The sequence below is a fragment of the Peromyscus leucopus genome, chromosome 15 (assembly GCF_004664715.2).
Source record: "Peromyscus leucopus breed LL Stock chromosome 15, UCI_PerLeu_2.1, whole genome shotgun sequence".
NCBI lineage: Eukaryota > Metazoa > Chordata > Mammalia > Rodentia > Cricetidae > Peromyscus > Peromyscus leucopus.
Genome location: NC_051076.1, coordinates 14,924,885 through 14,934,138, shown reverse-complemented (window position 1 = coordinate 14,934,138; position 9,254 = coordinate 14,924,885).

Here is a 9,254-nt window from a genome sequence, read left to right as displayed (position 1 = left end):
GTTGAGCTTGTCTGAGTCTTCATGGTATGTTCAAGGTCCTGTCTGCAGATTCTCCAAGGGTAAAGGTTAGTGTGGCGTCCACCTGGTGGGGAAGGGCACACGCGGGTGGACATTTGTTAGATGTCCGTGGAGTGCCTGACCTGAGCTGGGTGCTTCAGAGCTGGGTTACTAAAGTAACCTCATGTATTTCTGTCCCCCACCCTTTGCAATGAGGAAACTGGGACCTGAAAGGTTAACTAGAAATAAGCAGAGAGAATCCTACTGGTTCTGATTTTCTGGGTTTTTTGTTTGTTGTTTGTTTTTATTTCCTTCTTCTTTTGACTTTTTTGCCATGGGGCCTCACATATCCCAAGCTGACCTTCAGTTCCCTGTGTAGCTGAGGATGACCTTGACTTTCTGATCCCCTTGCTCTCCCTCCTGAGAGCTAGGATTACAGGTGTGCATCGCCATGCCCACTTTACGCAATGCTGAAGGTTGGACCCAGTGCATGGTAGGTTAGCGCTTTACCATTTGAGCTACGATCCCAGGCTTCTGGATATGAGTTTTCTGACATTCTCAGGGCTCCTACTGGAGGAAGTAGTGAAAGAGGCATTTCTCTTTCAGAGAGCCACAGGGGGCAAGCTTCTGGACATCCCTGGAGGAAGTAGTTTGAGAACAAATTTTCGCTGTAGAAGGGGAAGCCTAGGCTCCCAGAGTAAACATTCAACAGTGGTGTCATCATACACAGCAGTGACCTGGAGGTGACTTGGCTCCTGTGCCAGCTGAGGGTTGGGGCTCTACTGCAGGCTAGAGTTGTGTGCTGTCAGGATGGAGCAGGGCACTCAGATCAGGATGGAGCAGGGCACCCAGATCAGGATGGAGCAGGGCACCCAGATCAGGATGGAGCAGGGCACCCAGATCAGGATGGAGCAGGGCAGGATGGAGCAGGGCACCAGGTCAGGATGGAGCAGGGCACCCAGATCAGGATGGAGCAGGGCACCCAGATCAGGATGGAGCAGGGCATCCAGGTCAGGATGGAGCAGGGCATCCAGGTCAGGATGGAGCAGGGCATCAGAGCAGGATGGAGCAGGGCATCCAGGTCAGGATGGAGCAGGGCACCCAGATCAGGACGGAGCAGGGCATCCAGGTCAGGACGGAGCAGGGCACCCAGGCCAGGATGGAGCAGGGCACTCAGATCAGAATGGAGCAGGGCACTCAGATCAGAATGGAGCAGGGCACTCAGGTCAGGATGGAGTCCTCATCTCTGGACCCCTCGATGGGGATTCTCTTGCAGGACACAATGCACTTCTCCTACACAGAACCTCTGCGGAGAGCATCAAGGCTGAAATTGGCACCACCACCAAGGAAGCGGAATAGAAAGTAGAGAGGGTCGCCTCCCTGGCACATACATCAGGTTGATTGGCATTATCTAAAGGAGACACGGGTCTCTGATTCCTGGGGAAGCAAGGGAGTGTCAAATCTGAGAGATGTGCCAGACCAAAAGTCCTGCAAACATTTCTTCCAGGTGACTGTCTGACATATGACACAGAACGGGCTTGGCTCAGATCTCTGGCGTGAGTCTCCCCCCATTGGCCTGACTGCAGGGCACACCAAGCCCAAGATGAGAATCAGACCCCACCCTTCCTCTTGCATCCAGAGGCTCTGGGGAGGGCAAGGGTGGGGAAGGTTCTTCAGCCTCTGGTTCAGGCCATCTCCAGCGTGCTCTGTGCTCAGCCTTTTGCTCCGTCTCCAGACCTCTGCATGTAGTGGAGGTCCTCTCCTCAGCGAGGCTTTCAGGGGCCTGGCTGTGAGGTCAGCTGAATTCTTGCCCTGTGAGGTAATGGGATTCATGATGCAGATTCCAGGACTCTACTCCAACCAAGGACAGTACTGCAGCAAACCTTGGTCTGCCATGTCTTTCCCCAGCTGGACTCCAGCCCTCGCTCTACCCACTGTCCTCTTCTCTGGGCCCCTTGGAAGGATGACAGTGGGGAGGCTTGAAGGGGGAAAGCTGACTGGAGGAGTGAAGTTTTAGATACATATAGTGAAGTTTTAGCCCCCGCCTCTGTGTCTCTCTCCGTGTGACTCCCTGCCTCCGTTTCTGTCTCTCTCCCTCCCGTGAGAAAGAAAATGACTCTGAGGACATAGGCAAGTGTGCTATGTACCGTGTATAGCAAGAGTATGGTGCGAGACTAAAGGTCCTTGGTGTCCTAGCCCACAAGATCTTCGCTCTTGTTTTGGGTGTTAGTAGATGCTCCCAAAGACAGCTTTACGTCAAAACTGACTTGGAGGCTGGATAGTCACATTCACTGTCATGACATGCCAACAGACAGGGCAAAGATAAGTTAAACCCCTGCTATTCATTATTTATTTATTGACTTCTTGCAGTGATAGGATCTCCATTTCTATGTCAGATTCCCTTTGAACTGTTCTATTTCCTCTTGGAACTGGGTTGCACTGGGAAGAGAGCAGTATGTAGAACAAATGATTCCATTAACATTCGCTGTGCAGAATGGCACAAAGGGGAATGAAAGTATGAGTACACAGCCCCTGGCTCTGGCTGTCTGACTGGTATGCAAAAGATGCCCTGGGGTTGTGACCTGCAGGAGGTAGGCACTCCAGATGCACAGGAAGCACAACTTGCCTGTGCGTGTTCTCGGGACCATATTCAGGACCAGCACACGCAGGGAAGGTAGTACTCAAGAGAAATTGTCCAGGTGGTTTGTTAAGATGGGCAAGTATCTTAGGTCAGAGCCCTGTGATAGAGGAGAGACTGAACACCACTCTACTTGTAGCAGGGACCAATGGGGATTTATAGACAACAGTTGGGCGAGGGAGTATGTGTTAGACCAGTTTCTTTAGGGGAACAGAACCATTAAAATGCATAAGTGATTAACAAGGGACTCTCTAGAATGGCTTACAGAGTAGGGGCTCTGTAGTCCAACAATGACCATTAACCTCGTGCTAGGGAGTTTGAGAACCTGGCCACTGCCAAGTCCACTAGGCTGGATGCTTCAACATTCATGATGTGGTGCTGAAGGACTGGAAGGATTCTGGAGAGCCACTGATATTCAGTCCATACTGGGAAGAAGAAGAGAAGAAGAAGGAGAAGGGAGAACAGTGATGATGATGATGATAGATACACTATCAGAAAGAACAAAGAGAGGCAAGCAAACCATGCTGATGTTTTCCTCAGATCTCTTTATATCTGTGCCGACCCTATCCCAGTCTGTGTGTGTGTGGGGCTTTCTCCCTAAGTTAATCATTCCTGGAAATATCCTTAGAGACGGTCCAGAGCATGTCCCTCAGCTGATTCCAGATCCTGTGAAGTAGACAAACAACACTGACCATCAGCGTGCACGGGGAATTACTGAGAGATGTAGTTCGGTACTAATGTTGAGGTGGGATGAAAGGAACTTGGTTGGATCTCAAGGGTGGATGAGGAAGAGCTTGGTTGGATAGCAAAGTCAAAGGATGAGGATTCTCTCTAACTGGTGCCAGAATTCTTGGCTTGAAATGGGTTCAGAATGAAATTTGACCGAGGAGGGGTCTTGGTCAGTAGTCAGTCTGCATTTGTGGCTGAATGAGGAGACACATTTTGGCACTGGAGTGGGGAGGCTGTGCCCATTCTTAATCCTGGCCCGAGTTGCGGAATCTGAAAGCCAAGCATCCATAAATGGACATGTGTTTGCAGTATAGCTAGAACCAGGCTGTCCTGATTAGTTTTTAATTGTCAATTTGATACAACACAGAGAACCTGGGAAAAGGGGACCTCAGTTGAAAAAACACCTCGATGAGATTGACTCGTGGCCACATCTGTGAGAATTGTCTGGATGGATGATTGATGTAGGAAGGCTCAGTCCACTGAGGGTGGTACCATTCCCAGACAGGTGGGCATGAGAGATACAGTAAAGCTAACTGAGCATGAGCCAGAGAGCAAGGCAATAAGCAGCTTTTCTCCATGGTTTCTGCTTCCTTCCTGCCCCGAGTCCTCTCCACAATGGACTGTGACCTGGAAGTTTATGCTGATGAAAACCCTTTCCTCCTCTAAGTTCCTTTTGGTCAGAGTGTTTTTATCACAATAACAGAACAGCAAACCGCTTGGTGGAGGGGGGTCCCTGCAAGCATCATGGCTGGCAGGAAATGAACTGTGAAGAGGTGAGAACAAAAACTCAGTTCAGCTCGACTTAGTCAGACTGGATCAGACTTCTAGAGTCCGACACCAGGCAGTATAGAGGTGTTTGCTCCGCCCATGACCCTGGGCTGCTGGAGCCTGGCCCTCCGGTTCGCACGAGTGTGGCCATGAAGCTCTGAAAGAGGAGGAGCAGGAGAGGGTGAGAGCCTCCCATTTCCTTCCAGCTCTTTGGAGGTCTTTAGCAGAACAGTCACATCAGCCTACTCAGTTTATTAATCCTGGTACTTAGCCCGGGGCCTCACGTCAGCTAGGCTCAAAAACAGAACACATGAAATATTTGTGTGCTTGTTCTGATGTCCCTGCCTTCACACAGGGAACTGGAAATCAAGGAAGCAAACGTTCATTTTTTCCACCTTACAGGAGCTCACAAAGGAGGCAGGGGACAGATCTGTGATAACAACAGCTTTGCCCAACCAGGAGAGTACATGGTGGAGTCAGGTGCAGGAGTTCCACCCTAGGGGCATTGTGGAGGGGGGCATGTGCCAGACAGGCTGGCAGGACCCCTAGTGGGCCCCTGCAGACTGCTGTCTGCTTTTCTGTCCTCCTTGTGAAACACTAAGCATCCTCTTTTCTCCTTTGAGCTTACACTTGGAGGGCTGTGTTGCATTTTTTTAAAAAAAAGATTGTTTTAATTTAAAACTGAGAGGTTTGTCAAGATGACTTCAATTTGACGCTTTCTTTAATATGAACTATATTTAGCAGTTATGGGAGTCCTTATTATGACCCAGGCACCATTGCATGATTCATCTTTCATCCTCAGAACAAATCTGTAAAGCAGTGCTCTTACCTGCTTCATTTGCAGGTGAAGAAAAGGAAGCAGAAAGAATATGGCTAAGTTACTGTCTAAGGCACTGTGCTGGGTCTTCTGACAGGCCCGAGTCCATTGTTTGAGTCTCTAAGGCACTCCCTTACCTTAACAAGGGTCCTCCTACTTCTTGGCTTCTGAAAAAGAGCTCAGGTCTCATTCAGGCTGACATTTTTTTGACAAATAGATTAGACCCCCAAACTCAAAAGAATGGACCTTTCAGCACACAGACAGTGAGCCATTCTCTGCAAATATTTACGGGGTCTCATCCATGTGCCAGACACTCGAGATTCAGAAGTTCATGGAAATAGACTTGACCGCATCTCTCTGGTTGGAGAGAAAGCTTGGCAGGCGCTATGAACAGCATGTTTTCACTCTACATGGAGTACGGCTTCTAAGGTGGACAGGAAGAGCCTGGCTATACTTGTTGGGGGCATTATTCAAGTCAGTGTCTGTTGTGTATTCTTCAAGAAAATTTGAAACCCAAAGTAAAGTACAGCATGCTCCCCCTGGTTTCTTTGTTTTAAATAGGTGTATGTATGAGACTTACAAGCCCATCAGGACCACGTGGGTATGTGGATTCTGTGGTGGAGCAGTCTCCTGGCACTAGACACAATTTGATCTGTTCCGTGAAATGCATCTAGGACATTTCCCCCCTGAAGCAAACTTCTCCTGAGTGAGAACACAGTGCATTTATCTCTTCAACAAGAATTCAGGTCTCGGGAGGCCAGGAAAGTCACAGTGACACAGAAGGGTAAGGACAGCATCAGGTCGATGTTGAACTAAAAATGGTCTTGGGGGGACAGGAAGACAAAGGTTCACAACGCTGTCGCTGATTAGCCCTGAGGTTGCCTGGCCTTCCTAGAATCAAATGATAATAGTCTTCACATAAAAGAGTTTTTGTGGATATTGCACATGTGCTTACAAAGATGCTATGTCCTGATACATGTTTAGTGACCGTCCAGATGAACTCACTGAGGTGTTGGCTTGATCAGTTTCTTCCATGTTAAACACAAGAACATTGCTAGGAAGCCCTTCCATAAGAAGCTTGGCCCCAGTAGTCAACCTCTGTGTTAAGTCATTCTAGACAAATGACCCAGAAGCTCCATGTCTTCTTGCCAGATCAAGCACAGGACACCCAGCTGTGCCTCATGAGATAAACAATCTACTTCTTGGTCATCTGATAATTGGTCTGGCCAGCCTACATGCTTCTTTGCTAAACTTGCAACCTTACCACAAAATCATTAGTTTTCCAACTCCCCCCTTTAAAATAAAAGAGTTCATCAGCTCATGGTTTCTCATCTTGAGAACTTTGGGAGAAGATTCTGGAAAAACATAAATTCCCTCCCCACAGTTCCTTAGATCCCTGGAATGTACTCATAATATTGAAACAGCACTCCCTGGGTTCAAGTGTATTTCTTAGTCTCCTTGGAGCACAGGGTATCTGCTGGCTTTCAATGCTGCTTTTGCTCATCTCACAGTGCTTGTGTGTCCCATTTGAACCAAAAATATACAATGGGATTTTAGCCAAACAGGAAAATAAATACTTAACCCAGAAAGCTTGCTTGGGGCGTTGCTTACTTCAGAGAAGCTTGTGTCTTTTGGTGGTCCCCAAAGGTTCCCAGAGAGAAGCTATTGGGAATAGATGGTACCTTTAAGATGGAGACTGAGTTGGGGTGAGGGTCATTATTAGATTCCAGAGAATGTGCCCTTAGAGAGGGTAGTGGAATCTTGCTTCTTCTTTTTTTCCTTCCTAGTTTCCTTTCCTTCCTTCCTAAGTAGTTTTGCTTTGCCAAGCAGTCATGCCCTAATGTGTTGCCCAAGACCTAAGTCAACAGGGACAACTGGTAATGGGCTGAGGTCTCCAATATGGTAACCCCAAATAAACCTTTTCTCTTTATAAACTGATTAGCCAGGCATTTTGCTATAATGGCACAAAGATGATTGACACAAGAGGGGAAGGAACAGGGAGAGTGGATTCAATGAACTGCAGACTGTGTAAGTATACCCACGCCTCCTTAGGCTTAGAATTACTCCATCACTTTTCTTTGTCAATACTGTAATTATATCCAGGTACTGGTTAGACCCTGTGGAGACAGAGTAGTGCTCTGGGCGTGGGATGGATTGCTGATGAAGGATGCAGAAGCAAAGAATGGGATACTGTGTAATCCAGGCTGTGGTAGAGGACAGCAAAGAAGGTTTCAGGGATGCCAGGGTGGGAGATGGGGGCAGGAGGTGTCCTGGGTCCTAGAAGGGAGCCTGATGGAGAAGCAGACTTTGTTGACACCACAGGAGGACAGATGGGAGAAGGAGGCTGTGTGAAGGAAGGCATGGCTTGCATGAACAGCTAAATGTAGATCTTCTGTTCTCACACTGAGGTCTGTGATCAGGGCATGAGGGCCAGGTTCCTAAGTCCCACTCATTATTTGTTTGTTATTCATTTCCTAGATACAAAAAGACATGAAAACTAGTTGGAATTGTAGATTCTTAATGCCATTTATATCGAACCAACAGAAAACAAGAAACAAGTAGGTGAGATGTGTTGTGAAATTCCAGCACAGGGTAGGCAGAGGAACTTTCCTGAGCCTTGGTTTCCTCCTGGGCAGTGGAGAGCATTATGTTCATCTTTGAGGAGGTGTAGAAATGAAAGTACTCAATTACACTTGCTCAGTCTTCACAAGGTACCTAGCAGAGTTACGACTTGTGTCAGAAGGCTGTATTAAGGCAGTTCAAAGTTGCATATTTGTAGGCTGTGAAAAATCTGGATTCTGTATCCCGCCAAGCCACCCCCTCACCATTACCTAAGCTAGACACTGTCTTTCCCTTGACCCCAAAAGTGTATACCCGACAATCTGATGCTGATGCTGTATGCAGCACACCCACAAGCCTCTGTCACTATCAGGGCAGCCTTTTCCCAGGGTCATGATCATTTCTTCTTCATTCTTCAGAGTCCAGCAGTAGAAGATTCTCTCATATAATATGCCCCTAAGGAACAGTAGCTGCAAGATAATTAAGCTGATTGTTTTTAAAACATGTTATGTATTTCATGTCTGTCGTACCCAAAGTACAAGGCTGGAGGACATTTATACTAATTAATTGCACTAATTATTACATATGTAGAGGTTAGGGCCACTTGAGTGTATTATTCAGATTTATGCAAAATAGATGGAAATGGCATAATCATCACACTCTGATACAATTAGAGTTGTGGCTCTCACCCAGGAAATGTGTTTAGAAGACTGCATTCGAATTGTTGCTAACACAGACAGAGCTCTCAGCTCTCACATCCTGTTTAATGGATTTCTTTAGGTCTGGCGTTTGAGAAGCTAGTGGCATTTTTGGTTCTTTTTGGTAATCTCGTTGGTCAAACTTAAATACATGGATAGCTGACATAAAGAAGGAAGGAAAGAGGAAAAATTGTAAAAGTAAATGTTTGCTACTGTGGTATAACACAGATAATTGACAAATACAATCTAAGGGAAGGTCATACTTTAAACAAAGGTGATAAATAAACGCAAATGTAAGAGGCACATTAGGGCATGAGTGATGGTATTAAAGTCAAATGCTCTGCTTTCTAAAATAATTCGCCTTTGAATATATGAAATGCCAGCTTTCTTGGCATATTTAAAATGTGATTTCTATTTGGAACATGAACAAGACTGTTGCTGGAGGGCTTCTCTCCAGGTTCCCCAAGCCCCGCGGTCCCACAATCCACTTATAAAATAATCACTCAGATGCTTATATCACTTATAAACTGTATGGCCATGCCAGGCTTCTTACTAACTGTTCTTTTATCTTAAATTAACCCATTTTTATAAATCTATACCTTGCCACGTGGCTGGTGGTTTACCAGAGTCTTTACATGTTGCTTCTCCTGGCGGTGGCTGCAGTGTCTCCCCCCTCAGCCTTCCACTTCCCAGAATTCTCCTCTCTCCATGTCCCACCTACTTCCTGCCTGGCAACCTACTTCTTGCCTGGTCACTGGCCATCAGTGTTTTATTTATATAGAGCAATATCCACAGCACTCCCCCCCCCCTTTTTTAAAGGAAGGTTTTAACTTTAACATGGTAAAATTACATATAACAAAACAATTACCGAGCAAGAATTATAGTTACAATATTAAAGAAGATGTCCTATCTATCTTATATTTGTGAGTTTAAGGTTTTATATCTAACTTATCTTTTATCATAACTGAGTAAATTACAACTATCTAGTTTTCAACCACATCAAAGACCTGAGAAGGAACATAATGGTACCTGAGAAATGGTAGATGGA